The following is an 18,689-nucleotide window of genomic DNA, read 5'->3' on the forward strand; positions in this document are numbered from 1 at the left end:
TGTTAGAAGAAAGGCTTCTGTTTTGCTGAGTCTTAATTCGTGACTCCCTCAACGATGTATTTTTAAAACAGAAATCTGCTGCCGGTTCCTTTATACACTCAAGGTTTCAATATCACTAAGCTGCTTTTGTCATCCAGCGTTAGACAGGCGCTCTGTGACAGACACTATGTGACGTCGCAACACGTGACCCTCTTACTTTCTGTCCTCTTCGTCATTGTGCTGACACAGCTCTGATTCCTTCCCGCATTGGCGCGGGAGGAGGGGGCAGCCACTCGGGGGTCTCGGTGACCAGTGTGCTGTGATCACTTTGGGCCAGCTGGCTGTGTTTGTATTTGCATCTTTAATTTATAACCAGTGAAACCTTTTCAGAGGCTGTGGCCCCATTATTGCTGCAGTGTCTCACAATCTGAGATGTCATGTAAGGGCAAAAGAGCTGTGGCCTTGTGACCCATGTGTAAGGTACAGTCTTCTAGATTTGCACCTTGTTGTTAAATTTCTCTACATGCCACTTTCCTATGTTGCTATGTGTAGATTAATATTCCTTTTCATGTCATCTAGTCTTAGAAATGTACACAATAAACAACCCAAAGCACTGTACAGTTCACGCAAGTCTTTGAACCAACTAAACACCCTGTGCGGAGAAAAACCACCCAAACACATCTGGGTTGGCCATATGTATGTGACACAGTCTCAGGTACATTGTATACTAATAACAATTTTATTGGCTTAACAAATTAAAATTCATAACACCATCTGCCTACCTTTGTTTGTCATTAACATTAATTAAAAATGGGATTGTCATGCAATGAATAAGATTTTTTAACACAGTGACTCATGAATAAAAGCTTTGGCACCAATTTCCCCATCATGTTGCTAGCCATAAGACACCATATGGTTCATTCAATCCATCCTTCTTTCACCACTTATCTGTGTTCAGGTCACATGGGCAGCAGTCTAAGGCTACGTTCACACTGCAGGTCTTAATGCTCAATTCTGATTTTTTTTTTATCAAATCCGATTTTTTTGTCTGCTTGTTCACACTACAAATAAAATGTGACAGCAAACACGCTCTAGTGTGAACACTCAAAGCGGCCCACGTGCGCAAAAGAAGACGTCACACACAACGCCCTCTGTTTAGACCCAGACCAAACAGTATTGTTTGACTGATGGCCCTTAATATAAAGACTTGTTTCGGACTTTACGTTTCCCAATTTTGCTTTAAGTTATTTTGTTATTTACATATGGCCTAATAATTATCCTTATTGCTGTTTTAGAGAGGAGCGGTGCTTCAAAGGATAGTTGCCGATTTCTGTCAGAATCTGCAGATTATACAGTACAAATAAAATGTTCACGTTTCTCCAACGTTGTCTTCCAAACAGTTTCACTGGATGGCCAGGAAGCATTCATGATGGGGTGGCTGTAGCTCAAGTGGCAGAGCAGGTCAGCCACTAATCAGAAGGTCGGTGGTTCGATCGGTGGTTCGATCCCAGGCTGCCTCCTGGCTGCATGCCAAATATCCTTGGGCAAGATACTAACCCCATGTTTGCCTACTGGTGGTGGTCAGAGGGCCCGGTGGCGCCAGTGTCCAGCAGCACAGTGCGCCCCAGGGCAGCTGTGACTACAATGTAGCTTGCCATTGCCAGTGTGTGAATGGGTGAATGACTGAATGTAGTGTAAAGCGCTTTGAGGTCCTTAGGGACTGAGTAAAGCGCTATACAAATGCAGGCCATTTACCATGTCTTCTCAGGCGCTTGTCCGGCGCTGATAATTGGCGTCTGTTTTGTGTCAGTAACGTAAAAGACGGATTTAATGCAACATGACCATTCAAACAACAGTCGCTTTCTTAAACATCAGATATGTATCGGATTCAGTACCACATACGAAAGTGACACGGATCGGATTTGAAAATATCGGATTTGTGCCGTTCACACTGTCATACCATGATCGGATATGGGTCGCATAGGGTCAAAACAGTCGGATTTGATGCGCTTTTGCCTGCAGTGTGAACGTAGCCTAAGCAGAGAAGCCCAGACTGTCACAGCGGGACTGAACGGACTCACGCACAGGCTCTAGGTCTTGAAAGCACAAGAGTCTTTATTACGATACACCAGGTGATTATTTACAAAGGTGAGGGGAAAGCTGGGCTCCGGGGGTCCACACACGAACGGGAAAGACGCCGAAAGTCACACAACACACTCCGTCCACTCCTCACGCTCCTCTTCACACTCCAATCACTCAGGTAACACAGGGGTTGGTCCAGGGAATCTGTACACAGAGACACGAAGGGATTGTAAGGCAAATCGCTGAGAAAACACTCTAGAGGTAACTGAGCTGGGGTTACACTGACGAGGGTCAGCAACGGTCCAGCGACGAGAAACACAGAGCTGCCATCTTATAAAGGAGCTGGAACACTCGTGTTGAACCACAGGTGCGTGATTGCGACCAGGTGCGTGGGCCAAGGGCAGGAACCCACAGGTGAGCTCCGCCCAGGCAGAGGGAGGAGGGAAAGAGGGGAAGGGAGAGAGCAGTAACAAAAAAATAAAATAAATAAACACATATGTAGCCATACTGAGCCGACCGGGTAGGCACAGGGACCCTGACACAGACACCAACCATGTTAGGTTTAGACACCAAAACTACTTGGTTCTGTTTAGGTACTAATAACTAGAGATGAGAACCACTTAATACCCAAAGACATATCACCCCAACATGTCACTCATAAGACAATATTGTTGTGATTTTTGCAATACAGACAATTCACACCATACTTACAGAATCACAGCGTTACGTTAGAAGGCTTTTTTCAGTTTTCGACCAATAAGCCATTAAGCTGACCTTGAAGACCTTGGTGGATGTAAGCCAGTTTTTAATGGATTTTAGTACAACCCCACTCTACACCTACAAAGTTTAATCAGAGCTATTGTGTTTATAGAAAGAAAAAACAAAAACATAACCTTCCTGGTGAAGGTAACTACTCTACTACAGCTATTCTGAGTTGTTAAAGTCATACATGAATCCACAGAGGTGAGGCATTCATCACAAGCTAATGTAACCCTTTCTGTTGTCCTTAAACATTCCTCAACTTTATGCTTCACTTCACTTAAAGGTTGGGTATGGCTGTGTGTGTGTGTGTGTGTGTGTGTGTGTGTGTGTGTGTGTGTGTGTGTGTGTGTGTGTGTGTGTGTGTGTGTGTGTGTGTGTTGGACGTTTAACAAACCCCTTGCTTTCCATAATGTTGTATGGATGGAGGTCTTTGCACATAAAGTAGGTGATGGATATTGTTATTTTCTTTGCTTGGTCCAGTGTTGGTTGTCCGTTTTTCTTTGTTTGTTTTGTTTTTGGTTGAGGTGATTTAATGTTAGCTTTGCTGTCCTCTGCACACACGACTTTCTCTTCTTACTAATATCGTGTACATATCCATCACATCCATCGCCCTTGTTTCTGCATTTGTACATTAGAATACCACTAAAGTTCAATTTCTATTTGCAGTTTATATAATGAGATATTAATATTTCATGTCCTGGTGCAAAATTGCAATTTTTCTTTAACCCAACCGATACTAAAAACTACTTGGTTAAATTTAGGCCTTAAAACTACTAATTTAGGTTTCAGAAAAGATTGTGATTTTGCCTTCACAACAGTGATGCATCATATTGAAAAATGACCACTTGTGACTAAGAGATCAGTCATTTAATGTCACACACTGGCGTGTCAAGCTTCTCTGCCAAAGTACACCTAACAAAAAGAGCCATATAGGCAGCTGTGACAAAACAGCGAAGGAGAGCGGGCTGGATGATCAGACAGGCAGCGATGGAGGCTGGAATCTATTCATAAAGTCAATGTAGTGTGTCAGTTATAGTTGACAAATGTATGCAGACTTGTCACTGTGATTACATAGCCTCAAAAACAAGCCTGGCTCAACAGTTGTGCTCGGTACTTATACACATTACACCGCTTCTTCTTATTTTAGCAGTGAAGTGAGCAGAGTTTACATCCCTCTCATTTCCTCCTCAAACACTAGCTGTTGTTACGTTCCATAATTTGACTTTTATTTTTTGTTCTGGCATGAATTAAATGCTTTTTTTTTTGGTGATGTCCTGTATTCTGTTGGGACTTCCAAAGAGTTACAAGATTTTATTTATCCACTCCTCAAAGAAATGTCATCCTCCCTCAACAGAAACGCGTAAATAAAAGACATTTTACACTAGAAAAGACTTCCATGTGAGAAAATGGAAGGTCTGATCAAACTGTGGTGATTTTTAAAAAAAAGTTATTTGTTTTTTATTTTTCCCCTCAGGGATAAAAAGATGAAAAATTAAAAGAGGGTGTGGAGAGAAGGCCATCACAATTAGACAATGAGTGAGATGCACACAGAGAGGATCCAACCTGTCAGCAACCAGATGCCACAATGGAGCAATTATAAATTAGCGAGCTCAGGTATTAATCCAGCAGACAGCACTTTGGGATTGGCTATTTGGCAGGAAGCGTTTTGGCTCAAATCAAGGGTTGTGCTGAAAGAGCTGACGCTAGGGGAGAGTGATGTAAAGAACGACAGGCATAAAACGAGAGTGCAGAATAGGGGGGGGGGGTAATTGTCCCAGGCATCAGATCAGAGAGGCTGTAGTGAAAGGCTGACGGCTGGTATTTCTGGCTAATGAGACACTTGGCTGTTGGTGGCCATGGTTTGGTCAAACCTGCATGCTGGTAATAGCCATGTAAATAGCAAATAGCAAAACAGCATTTAAGCAAATAGAATATCCTTCATAAAGTCCGAACAGATGGGTTAACGAGCCATTCTGAAAAGAAAGCAGTTCATTAGTTGTTGAAAGACAACAAAATTAAGTGCTTTAGCTTCAACTGGCTATCGTGTTTGGCTAAGTAAGAAAATGCAATGGATAACACTGGTTCGATGCAGAATGTTCACTCTTTAATTCCCGGAATGAAGTTTACAAAAGCTGTTTTAAGTGATCTAATGTGGGTGGACTTGAGTGGACAATGATTTGAATTTTAAGTATAAGCTGAACAGCTTTGTAAAAATCTTTGGTGCTTAAATGAGAAATTTCACAACAATAAATGTATTTAATGTAAGAATAAAAAGGGACAAATTCAGATTTTTATTATTGTCTATTTTATGCTTTATGTACTAGAATGGGCCTTTGGTGGTGACTAAATGTCGCTTAACCTCAAAAACGTATAGAGATCTGTGGGAAACAACCGGTTGGCACATGGTTGGTTCAGCTTCTGGCTGTCACTAGATGAAATCGGTCACAAATGCACTGATTACATTGTTTTAATTTGGTCACTAGCAGAGTGCAGATTGCTGTGACATAACTGTGGAACAATGTCTAGGAGAGAGGGCAGTGGACTTTTTGACCAGACTGTTTAACACAATCTCCGAAAGATAGGATGCCTGACAATGAAGAAAAAGACAGCTGGTAAAGATTTTCAAGAACAAGGGTGATGGGCAAAACTGTAGTAACTACAGAGGGTTAAAATTAATGAGTCATATCATAACGCCGGGTAAGAGAGAGAGATGATGATCAATGAGCGGCAGTTTGGCTTCACGTGGTGAAAGAGCACCACAAATGCAATGTTTCCTGTGAGGGTGTTGATAGAGAAGTACAGAGAAGGTCAGTATGTTTTTGTGACTCTAGAGAAAGCATATGTTAGGGTGCAGAATAGAAGTCAGGAGTAGGAGAGTAGTATGCGAGGTTGGTGCAGGTGCATGGTGGTGAGGTGGTGAGGTGTGCAGCTGTAGCGACAGATGGGTTCAAGGTGGGGTTGGGATTGCATCAGGATCGGGATTGCATCAGGATCGAGTCTTGTTTGCAGCAGTGATGGACAGGTTGACAGATGAGGTCAAGCAGGAGTCTCCATGGACTATCATGTTCACACATGGCATTGTAATCTATAGTGAGAGTGGGGAGCAGGTGGAATAGAAGCTGGAGAGGTGGAGGTATGATCTGGAGAGAAGAGCAATGAAAGTCAGTAGAAGGAAGACCGAATAGATGTGTGTGAATGACAGGGAGACAGATTTCATGGGGAAGTTACAAGGAGAGGAAGTAGCGAAGCTAGATGAGTTTAAATATTTGGGGACATCCATCCAAAGCAACAGAAAGAGCACAAGAGAGGTGAAGAAGAGAGTGTAGGCAGGGCAAGCAGGTGGAGATGTGTGCAGAGGGTAGGTGTGACAGAGGAGGAAGTTAGTGGTGGATGAAATGGAGGCAGAGGATCCACTGTGACTTTGCAACTGGAAGAAGAAGAAAGAAGTCACCCCAATATTGGCTTTGTTGTCGTTAAGCAGTCAGGAAAGCAAAAGGAAAAAGAAGCATATTTAAGCCTGAAAATAGATTTTGCATTTATATTGTATTATACTGACTAACAACAACAAAAAACAACAACAGAAGTTTTTTAGTCTGAGCAACTGTCTGCAAGTTTTTATAGTTGATTTCTTTCCCCTCCATTAGTTTTCCACAGCCTTCATCAAAGTTGTTTTCTGTAATTAGAAATGGGTCACCATATTAAATCAGCCACATTTAAAAAAAGAAATCCACACTCACAGATGGCAAGGCGCTCACATTGTTGGCAAGTTCATTCTGGCAAATGAAGTAAATCGCTATGTGAGAAACATTAGACTGTTGTGAGGTGAGCTGAGGAAAGAGGACCAAAACACTCGACTCAATGGATTGAATAACTGAGAAAACACCACATTTTTATTCTTGAACTGCAATGGAGTAGCTTTTAATAATTAAGAATTCAAAATTAACATATTTAACTTATAAGCTTAGGTCACAGCCAGAGTTGTGTGTGTGACATGACCATATTAGAGATATCCTCTATCTATGACATCATACTGAGTCAAGAGTATGCAAAACTGCATGGAATAGAGCAATTCAGAATCCTTTATTAACCCTTTAAGACCTACCATAGAACCAAGTCCGCCAGAGCTTATATTATATTTTTACATGGTGTGGTGCCATTTTTGGGAGCATTTCAAGTTGCTATACATCAATACAACAATTATAGCCCAGATTTTAATAATATGTATTCATTAAGTACATAGTAATTACATAAATTGGAAAAAAGTACAATAAACTACAAAAGTATTGAAAATCGTTTTTGTTTTTTTAACATATATTTCTAGTTAGAGAAATTTAAGAGGCTTATCCCTCAAAACTGTAAATACAAAAAGGTTGCACAAAATAGTTTCCCACCACAGGAAATTTATTTTGAGTGTTTTCATAGTTTTATTTTTGAAATACACCAATTTTTATATACTGCAGGAAAAACGAAAATAAATATTATACTGCAAATTTGCAAAAAAGCAGCATATGCATCAAAAGAAACTATTTCCAGCAGTGCAATATGAGTCCTAAGCATCTCAGAAACGACACAGAAAGTCATAAAGTCAAAGATAACTTTTAAAAACACCAGTATAGGCTCATAAGGCCCTGATTTAAAAAAAAACTACATTTCCGCGAAAATGACGTCACTTCCGGTTTCGGGCAGGTAATGGCGGACATGCAAAAGTTCGCGCTGAAGTCTATTCCAATGTAGGAAGTGTTATGAACAGCTGATCCGATCAGCAAAGCGTGTTTCTGGAATATTATGTTTTTGTTGCTGCAAGTGCTTTTTATGCAGTTTTTGCAAAGCTATATGTGGAAGGAAACTGTGACTGAGGGCAAGCTGATGGCATAAGATGTAAGTACAACTCCTCCAGTTTCATATGCAAAAAAAATTATTGCGCTAGCTTACGTGGTTGCAGAGCTACCGGGATTTAAAAATAGTTACGCAAAACAGAGCGTGCCCGCTCCGACCGGCTATAAAGGGTTAATCCATAAGGAAATTATGTGGAAGCCTATTACAGACAGATACTATGCCAAAGTCTTGATCCAGCCCTCATTTCTTTGAATTCTTTTCCCAATGTTCCCATTTTATTTAGTTTTTTGGATATCTTGCACATTTTTTCAGGTCCTTGTACCTGACTATTTCCAAAGGATTGTTGCTTTTTTTCTTGTTAAACACATCAACATTGACCTACAACTCATTCAAGTTCAAAAAGGCCCCATATTCAGGAGATGAACCAGTGTTGTGTCTTCATATAACAGGCAGTTCAAATCAAAAAAAGAAAAAAAAATACCTCTCTGACCTGTCTTCCCCATGTGATGTTTTGTGTATTGTATGTATCGTCAGAGGGTAAGATGGCGCCGCCATTGCGTGCAATAGGTCGGCAGCCTTATGAAATTTCCCCTTGTGGGACTAATAAAGGTATATCAAATCAACTTAGCAAAGAACCAATTTTAAAATTGTATTTTTAGGCACTCTTACCAGCAGCATGTCATATAAACACATATTTTTCCCATCTCTTTAGATAAATCTACTAAAACACGCAAAAGGTAACAGAGTTTGACAGGCATAAAATTGTATTTCTGCACCAACACTGTAATTTCCAAATAGTTATTAGCTGAAAACCTGGCTTGTCTCAGCATGGTGTGCAGTGAGAAACTGGACAAGTTGAGTACGAAAGAAGAGGCAGATCAAAAGAACTGTCTGCAGCAGATGACCAATATCCTCCAGAAATAAAAAGGCCTTAAACAGAAAGTGAGAGTTGCATCTGGCCCTTCGGTTGATCCATTTACTGTTTGAGGAGGTCTCATCAAAAAGGTCTCAGTTGAAAGGTGGCTGTAAAGAAGTCATTCTAAAGGTGTGTTATGCCTGCTGCACCAGTTATGTTTTGTGCAAACCTTTTCATTACCACAGCCTATATCAGTGCTAAGGGTAAGAGTACTTGCTGTAGTGTTCTCCTTACATTAGTAAACACCTAATGTTTACTTAGCCTGGCAGGGCGAAGGACACTGTCTCAGCTGAACTATGGACACGCACACACATACATATACTGATACTGATAAGCACTCACTGACACATCACCCTCCCTAGCCCGGATCCAACGCCACCTCCAACGCTTACCTCCCCTCTGATGTGGACATCAGGTCAGCTGGAGGCGCAGTCGAAGATTGCAGCGGTCCCAGATCAGATGTACACACTGGAACACTTTCTCATGTTGCTTGTCTGTGTTTATTGTGCTATGGTGTGTTGATATCTGTGCATTCCTGTATTATCCTTTTGTGTTACACATTTCAATGTTTTTTTCCTTGCTACGTAGCCTGACCTGTCTCCCCAATGTGATGTTTGTGTATTGTATGTACGGTCGGCAAGGTCTGTCATCTTGGTTGTGGGCAAAAGACCTGCAACTGACAAATAAAGGCTATCTCTCATCTCTCAACTTCAACATTACCACTCAGAGAAAACTTCCTCATGAGTGCTGGTATAGCAGAAACTGAAAGAAAAGTCTCAAAAGATCTCAAAAAGTTTCAAAATGTCTCTCACTCAGCAACGTCTCTTTATATGTTCTTTGAATATTGTGCTTGTGCACGCTGTACCATCAAGGCAGTAAAAACCAGCCTGTCTTCAACCTGGCAGCACCAGCTGTGGCGCCTGTGCAAGGTTAGAAAAACTGAGGGGCACACTACTCGATCTTATGATCTTATGAAGAGTTGAATCCAAATTTTAAAATTTGGGTTCAAAATAGCAATAATATACAGTTAATAATATACAGTTTACAGAGTTTCTACAGCCATCTGTAAAACACGGTGGAGGCTCTCTCATAGTTTGGGGCTTTATTTCAGCCAGTGGTGTTGGAGAGTCCTTTTTTGTTTCTTCACATGGTTGAAATGTCCGTTAAACAAGCTAAAGGCAGTGGAAAAGAAACTACCCCATCTGCCTGGTGCAAGCGTTATCTATCAACAACCTATCAAGACTATCATGGACGTGTTGCAGGCTGAATTAGAAAATGAACCGCCTTTTATTTGGCTGAAAATGTGAATATACTTAATAGAAAATACTTTAATAAAGCATGCCAATCACATGTTTTTATCTTCACAATAGAACACAATCAGTCATGGATTGGCCTCTCCAGAGTGCGGATCTCAACGTTGTTGAAGCAGTGTGGGATCATCTTGGCAGAGAACAGAACAAAAGGCAGTCATTGTCCAAAGAACAGCTTTTCTATTCCTGAAAGCTATTTGAAGAAATTATAAGAATCCTTGGCTACGAGAGTTCAGGCTATGTTGAAGAATAAAGGTGGTCATACTGAATATTCAATTTCAATCTCATTAGAACTGTAGAGTTCTAATGCATGTTTGTAAATGTTTCAATAAATCTCTGCACCTAGTTTCTATTTCCCTGTCAAAGTTGGACAGTACTAGTAGTATACTATTTGTTGTTATATAGAAAATAACACAGCTGATAATTAAGAGCCTTCCTGATGTTGTTGCATGCTACAAGTTGATTTGTGTTGTGGTAGTGCAGAAAATTACTAGACAGAGAGAGAGAGAGAGAAAAAAATGCAATATTATTATATTAGGATGAACCAAAAACGTTGCCTCTGGCATTCTGCCTTAAAAATTAGTAGCATGTCAATTTAACAATGGCAGTTCCTGATTTCCTACTTTTGCTTCAATCCAGCTTTAAAGTGTAGTTAATAACACAGCCGTAATGGAAAGCTTAATGACTTGTATGGCAGGAGTCCATTTAATCCATCTATTAAAAACCTGCCCACCAGTGAATCAATTCTCCACATATATCTGCTGGCATTTAAATAGCAATTTTACACTGTAAGGATATGTGGTACCTTGCAAAACTTTGGTGCAACAAGAGGTGAAAAAGGGAAACAGTTTCCTCCAGAGGAAAATAATTTCATACAGCAAATCCATGGAATCCCTCAGCAGATGGCCTGGCCGGAGCTAGTTAACAACCCCTTCTTTTTTTTTTTCTTGCTGTCAAAAACCTCTCGAGTGGCAGCTGCTCCCTCGTAGATGATGACATCAAATAGCTCACCATTCACTCCTGACCTTATTTCACGAGCCACAATGACAGTGTACCTGAGCACAGCTGTGCATCGCTATCACTTATAAGCCATTCGGGCTTATCCAGGTTTCCAAGGATTTTCATTCGGGGGAACGTTGCCCACATGAAAGGGAATTTTGTCTGAGGGCCTCTGTGAATTATGCAGCGTTGGAATGGATTTGCAGATTTTGCTGAAATTAATATGATATGGACTACAGAACGGAGACGGAACCGGCGGTTTTATCCAACAGGGATGAAGAAAGGAAAGAAAGATAATAAAAAAAAGTGTGAATCAGGATTTGGAATGCAGTGAAGTCAGTGATGCGTAAAGGACATACATGCCTGGATGCAAATGTTAAAATGCTGTTAACACAACAGACAGCTACATTTAGGAGATTTGGGGCAGGTTTTGATTCAGAAAGTTGCTGCTGAGTCAGATCTGGCGATGCTAAAAATACTGGGCAGTAAGTGAAAAGAAGCACCCATTATTTGACCAGAAAAAAAAAAATAGTAGAATGGTGTTTGTTGTATAATGGGGCCATGAATCTATTTTTTTTTTTCACTCGCACTATTTCTGTTAATCCAAGAGGGCAGCTGCTGCCAAATCTCCGTCATAATCTACGCCCTTGTCTTCCTCGGGATACTGTTGACCCTACACTTTTAAGCGCTGCCGTGTTTTGTAACTCCAGTGACAGCCAGACAGGCACTCAGACCGACAGACAGAGGGACAGATGGACTGTTGAGGTGCGTGTCCATGGTGTCAGCGTGCGTCAGCTCTCCTCCGAAGGCCCTGTCAGTAATTATCTTCATACTGTAGGTGTTAATGTGTGCTATAGTCTTCTAGCAGGGTGGCAAAGTGCTGTATGAATGCTAATCCTAGTTATCTCAATTATCTGCTCTGTCAGGATGATTTGTGTAAGAAAAAAAAAAAAAGCACGACACTCTGCCAACCTGAGGTTATTTGATAATAAGTGTGGATTGGGAACCCACTGAGCAAATGCTATGACAATTTATCTAATTGACAGACTATGACTCATTCTGTGTGGCAATTCATTTCATTTACCAACTCAGAGTCAGGGAGTGCTAGGTGATGCTAAAGGGTATGTTTAAGACTCCTTAATCCTATTTGACCATAAACAAATGTCCTTTTTTATGCTATATCTGTAAGACATTTTTTTTTATCTTAGTTTTTATCTCTTTGGTTTAGTGGAAACCAGAAGGGCAGAAAAGCAGTGCTCTCAAAGACAAACGCAGACCTTTTCATCCATTTCTGCTTCCTAAACAGTGGTGGAGGTGTACTGATTGATTTTTTACACACACAGAGAGACTCAGACACAACAAACTGCTCCCTAAAGTTTTTCTACTGAAATGTAAATATGTTCTCACAAAGAGGGGAACCAGAGGAAGAATACGCAACCCAAACAAGCACGATCCCAAAGTTGGAATAGCGCCACAAGTGCAATAACCTGGGTAATGTATTGGATTAATGGGAACCCATTATATTTTTCTTAATTTCTATTATCTGTTTAATGTTACAATGATGGATTCTTGGAGTAAACCAGAGTATTAAATAATCAGGTCAGAGTGTATAATCCCTATTATCCGAAATAGGGATAGGGAATAGCCCTTTTAGGCTTTAAGTGCCCCAAACTGCAGTTTCTTTAGTGTCCACTTGAGGTTGTCTCCAACAAATCAAATCCCATAGACTCCCATATTAAATGCCTTAATTTGCAGACAAATTCATAGCAACAAGGTACATACTTGTTTCTTTTTTTTAATTTTAATAACCAGCCCATTTTTGTCAAGGCTTAAAAACTGTCTGCTTGGATAGGTGTGGTAGGCAGCTATAGCCAATAGCTGTGTGTTGTGGCTCAACTCTGTATATTCAAGTTACTGAAACTTGACCTCCCTGCGCTGTTTGTGATACTCATGCCTTTGGGAGCATTTTTAATTGTCATTAATTCTTAAATGACCTGATGTCCTGCTGTGAGTTACAAACCATTCAAGTAGTTGCTTTAGTTTTGATAAGTGAAATTCTAGAAATGTGTCAATCTTTTACTTATCCCTAATTAGCTAAATTACAATGCACTTATATTTAGTGTTCTAATTTTACCTAGCACTTTTGACTCTCATTCAAATATGGCAATCTCTGTTTGCTCCAAAAAAGTTATACAGTCCAACCAAAACACTTGAAAATGCAGAGCCCAAAACCAATGGGTGGCATCAAAATAATGGTATCCATCTTTTATATACATTCTATGCTTTAAATGATCAGCTTCAACATGTTTTTAAATAATTATTTCCTTAATCTTGACTCTGTAATGTCAGCAAGTCCCTATTCCCTAATAGTGCCTTCTCAGGCACTATGGATTACATAAAAAAGCCCCATCCATCCCACCGTTCAAATCCTTTGTTTGTGAGGGGTATTGAGACAGCAGTTCTGATTTATAATAATTCATGTCTACTATAAGCATTGACTCAAAATATGATCAGCACTCTTTGTTCCCAGCAGATAAACACTGAAGATAAAACCTTAAAGGGATAGTCCACCCCATATACATCTTTCCAGTCTGGTCCTGGTGACTCATCTAGTGTGTCTAGTTCAGTTGAAAGAATTGTTTAGAAGAACCAGGTCGTGATTTCTGTAAAGAGATGCTGTGTGCTGTTGATGCTTTTTGGCTGCTTTGAGGACTACAAGGCAAGTAGCTTTTGTTTTTATTAAATTCAAGAGGATGTAGACATCTCTACAGTCAATATTGCCAGAGGCAACCTACACCAAAAATAATCTAGATGGACAAATGAATAAAATATTCACATAATTTTGGGATAGATAACTGTAGCTTGTGTTGAGATGGCAACATCGTCAGAACATTCATTTCTATCAATTCCATCCTATTTACTCAGTCAGTCAGTCAGTTAATTATGACTCTTCCAACATTTTTATATCTTGTCTGCTTTACTTTTAGTAATTTTGCCTTTGCCTCATCAGCTTCTTAGTCACATTTGCAGAACTAATCTGTATAAAAGGTACAGATAAAGTTTTGAATGCCCAAATGTGGTAACCCTATGATGTGCTTTCATTTGCTTTATTTTCTTCCGCCTCGCTCCGACGTTTTATTGCTCAATGATTAATTTTTATTAATTCCATCTGGTCACTTTTAGTTTTCTCTGTAGAGTCTTTGGAGACACACTTGAAAGCTTCTGCAGAACACAACTGCAACGGTTTATTGATGATCATAATTTATCATCAGAGGAGAAAAGTGTTCTAATCATTTTCGTAGTTATATTATTTATAATGTTTAATCCAGATGTCTTTAAGCTAAGAGCCTGGTTATGATTTCCGGGATGTTACGGTCTTTATTCCTCATGGGGGCCACAATCGTTGAGGCAGTCTTATTGGATATTATGTTTTGCGTTTGTCTTTTTCAAATCACTCTCTCCTCTCTCGATACAAAAATAAATCAGATGAAATTAAATTTGCATTCCCAGTGAGTGTCTGGAAGATAATGTAGCTGTGTCCTTACATTCTGCTCCAACACAGTGACTACAGAGGCCACTTATTTCTCTGGGATGCCTTGTTGGACGTGTGCCCAGGCAATGGTCATTGGCCCACTGGTTTGGCATAGAGTTCCCGTGGGCAGCAGCTCAGCTTGAAAATGTGAGTCTATGGATCACAGTCAAAAAAAAAAGGAGAAGAAAAAAGCACAAGGCTGCCATAGCCTGCAGGGAATGTCAAATTACAGGATGGAATACGAGATGAAACAAAAAGCACAGATGATCTATGTGGTATAACACTTTTGCTTATTTTTTTATTTATTTTTTAACCATTCAAGCAAAGAATTTTTAAATAAATCTGGACTGCTCATGACATCACAGTCTATAGGTTTTCTTTGATATATGTGCATTCATTTTTTTGTGTACACATATTTTTGCAGTATTGATTATGTGGTTCATTTATCAGGAGTAATGAGGAAAAAAAAACACACATGCAAAATTAAAAGGAACCTTTTAAGCTTATTTCCTACGCTATATTTTTATTTTGTAGCTTTGCATGACGGACAGATCAAAATAACACTCACTTACTTTGATGGTTAATTTGTTCTCTTTACGTTCCCAAGTGTTGTTTTAGTGACTCCAAGGCTACTTTAGCAACCCCCAAAGAAAAAAAATAGTGCCAAAAGTTTGCAAAATGCATCTGATCAAAACCAATATTTCTGAAACAATGTCCTTTGAATAATCAATACCAAAGTGGAAATGTTTGAGTGCTATGCACATTGTCAGGTTTGAAAAAAATCCAACACAACATATCAGTACAAACATTTCATACCAACTCTCAAGCACGTTGGTGGAGGGGTGATGATTTGGGCTTGTTTTGGAACCACATGACCTGGACAATGACTTGTGGTCATTGACTCGCCCATGAACTCCTCTTTATGCCTAAATATTCTAGACTTGAGTGTGAGGCCATCTAACAGCTAAAGTTTGACACAAACTGAGTCATTTAGCAAGACAAGCACAGCAGCAGTTCTACAACAGAATGCCTTAAAAAGAAAAGAATCAAAGTGTTGCATTGTCAACATCCACACCTCAACTTTAATTGTGAATTTGAGGACTGTGCCTAAACAAATGCCCCATGTTGCACAATGACGTGAGAGATTGATAAAGTCATGCAGAAAATACTAGCCTCTACAAGCTACTAAATCATGCCGTTTTCTTAGTTTTTCACACACAGTTTCTGTCGCATGGCTTCATTTTCATTAAATTAAATATTGTCACAGTGTAACATTTGTTCACCTGAAACTGTATTTACTTAATACAGACCTGATAAGGGCAAGATAATTTTTTGTGTTCTGTTGGTTAAAACCATAGAACTAACAAAGGCTGTACTTGCTCTTGCTCTTGACGAAGGCGGTCGCACTTTTTTCCTCTCCTCCTCTCCCTTAGCTTCCCTGCTTAGCCTCTTATGTCCTTGTCTAGTCTCGTTGTTTTTTGTATTACTTTTCCCTGGAACACTCTCTCACAGTCTGTTCTCTAAAACCTAAAAGAGGAATTATGGATTGGATCAACTGGTCCCTAAATGCAATTGACACCCCTTTCTCAACGAGAAGTTTGGGCTTGGGTGAGCCTGAGTGCTGAAGATATCTATCTACCTATTCGGAACCATGGTAACAGGGTTCTGGCTGATCGGAGCTGGCTTGGCCCTGACTTATCAAAGAATTTAGGAAGCAGAACTGGCTCTTCAAACCCCCACAAGGCTGCCCGCTGGGATTGAAACGATGGGAAGAGGCGTGAGTTTCTCAAAATGGGCTCATTGAGTGCAGCACGGATAAGATCTTGGAAAGGCTACGGCTGCTGTGAATACTCAGAATAAGATCTCTGAGTGCAGACTGGATTACATCTCTGAAGGGCTAGCTCGGAATAACATCTCTGAGCGCAAATTGGATGACATCAGGCACACTGTCGTGAGTTCCCAGAATCGGCTCCTTGAGCACAAGAAATGACAACATCACAGAACGCAAGTATGGCGAAGCTCTCCAACGGGAGATTGAGAGACCAGTGTTGGACTGTAGAACTGCTTTGAAATTCATATGAGCTGTTCGCACTAAAGTAAAAAGCACCATCACTTCATGCGGATACCCTCTCGGCGCCAGCTGCGGTCGCAAGGCTGGAGCCGAACAAAAACACCCTGATAATGACTGTTCCTTCCCATTCCATGGAAGACCACCTGGGTTGGATGGAGGACTGTTTACTTAGCCTAGCAGGGTGAAGGACACTGTCTCAGCTGAACTCTGGACACGCACACACATACATATATACACTGATATGCACACACTCATCCCCCTCCCTTTCCAAACGCCTTCGACGCTTATTCGCCTTCCGATGCTGACAGTGGATCAAGGAGACCAGCACACAGGCTGCAGGCCCGGATGTACTGTCTAAATCGGCCGTCTCTCAAACTTTACCCACCCCTGTTTCTTGTCATGTGTTTCTTTGGTGTATTAGGAGTTTTTTTCATGTGCTATGTTGCAGAGGTGTTTTTTTCTGTTCTCCCTGTTGGAGCTCAGTCTGGGGGGAGTTATTTATCTTATCTTTCCTCATGTGGTGCATTTTCCATTGTTATACCTCTTTGACCTGTCTTCCCCATGTGATGTTTTGTGTTTTGCATTTCTATTTCCTTTATTATTCTTACAGTACGGGAACTTTCAGTGTTGTGAACTCACTGCCAGAAAATATAGAATCATGACCGAGGTGAGTCTTAACTGCTGTGTATGTATTTTTTTCTAACCTCCTGGTTGGAAGGAAAACCCACTACTGTGAGAGGCAAGTCTCCTCTGCCCACTCGAGGTCTGGCAGCTCATTAAGGCCTATTCTTGATCATGTGTGAGAAATTGCCCGCAGGTAACCGAGCCTTTCCAATTTTTTTTTCAGGACAGAAATGTGCACAGAAAAAAGAGAATTCTTCAGCCGCTGTATGAACTGGTTAAATCTGGGATGGCTGTGTCTCCAGCGTTACAATATTTGTAGGAGCGTGTCCCTCCATTATATGCAGCTCAGCTTGCATCATTCACCAGCACCCCTGCTTCTACCTGCCTCCCAGCTCCCATTTTCTCACTCCTAACTTCATTTTTGTGTGTGAGACATTTGAATTTTCTAGGGGACATACAATGAGGGTCTACAATATGGATTATTGCTTCATGCTCTCTTTGACGTGCTGTATTAAATTTTGCTGTCAGGATAGTGTGAATCAAATTTTTTTTTAGCTCTTTTTACTTGAGAGACATGGCAAAGTCATTCACAAATAGGTTTTAATGTTTTATTTCAGCTGTCCAGAGTGCCAGCTGTGTCTAATGCAATATGAGGCACAAAATAAAGTTTTAGAAAACACTCAAATGTTATATGTGTATTTTTTATTTATTTATTTTGTTTACAGAGAAAAAAAAATACTGCTACCCAGGGATAGCAGACCCCCATAGATAACAGAGTAGCCAATAATGACAACTGCCATTACATTGAATTATTTGCACAAAGCATGAAAATGTAGAGCTGGAGCGGTGCTGGGTTGCAAAGCAATTTTCAGATGCCCAGCTGTAGACAGGCTATAATCAAATAACCTGCCTTATATGCGATCTGCTAATATGGAAACATAAAAGGGTATCAGCTCAGCCATAAGTTGATGTGGGCCAGCTGATCTGTTGGGATAGTAGCTAAGCTTCCCTTTGTGGCCTGTCTGAGCAAACTAATGGCTTACTTACACAAGACTGAAAATAGCATCCTCCATGTGACTAGAGAAGGGGGGAAAAAAGGGAAAAAAAATCAGTGGTTGCCCAGTGATTGCATTGAATTTTTGGTCATCGAAGGATTGCCCAAAAAATCAAACTGTAAGGCATTTGCACAGGTAGCCTGATGAGAGGCAACCTGTCTCTAAACATTCACACTTGGACTGTCTGCAGTCACTTTCAGATTTGCAAATAATTGTTGTTTAAATTATAAATGCAGACAGATTGCCAACACTCTAAATGGGTTAGAGTCAGTCTGAGTGCAACTAGCCTGCTATATACACATTGATTCAACTGGTTACCAGTGGGTTATATTCTGATTATATTTCAATATAAAAACAAAGTTGCCGAGCGCCTATGTGCACAAAATGAACAATCTTACTGTTCATTGTGTAAGCTGTGGCTCGCATTAGTATTAACTGTTACAAGTCACTAGTCTATGAACATGCAGTGTTCCTCAATTTCAGATCCACCCCTGGTTTCAAAGGACCAAGAAAATGCTCAAGT

At 40.4% G+C, this 18,689-nt stretch overlaps 1 long non-coding RNA gene across 1 annotated transcript in view; it reads left to right on the forward strand.

Annotated features, from left to right (window-relative positions):
* LOC146642502 (uncharacterized) overlaps positions 1 to 18,689 on the forward strand; it is a 501,695-nt gene that overhangs the window by 118,683 nt on the left and 364,323 nt on the right. The window lies entirely within an intron of this gene.

This window comes from Rhamphochromis longiceps, linkage group LG23 (assembly GCF_057381845.1).
Source record: "Rhamphochromis longiceps isolate RC_006_pf linkage group LG23, R_longiceps_female_GT1.1, whole genome shotgun sequence".
Classification (NCBI taxonomy): domain Eukaryota; kingdom Metazoa; phylum Chordata; class Actinopteri; order Cichliformes; family Cichlidae; genus Rhamphochromis; species Rhamphochromis longiceps.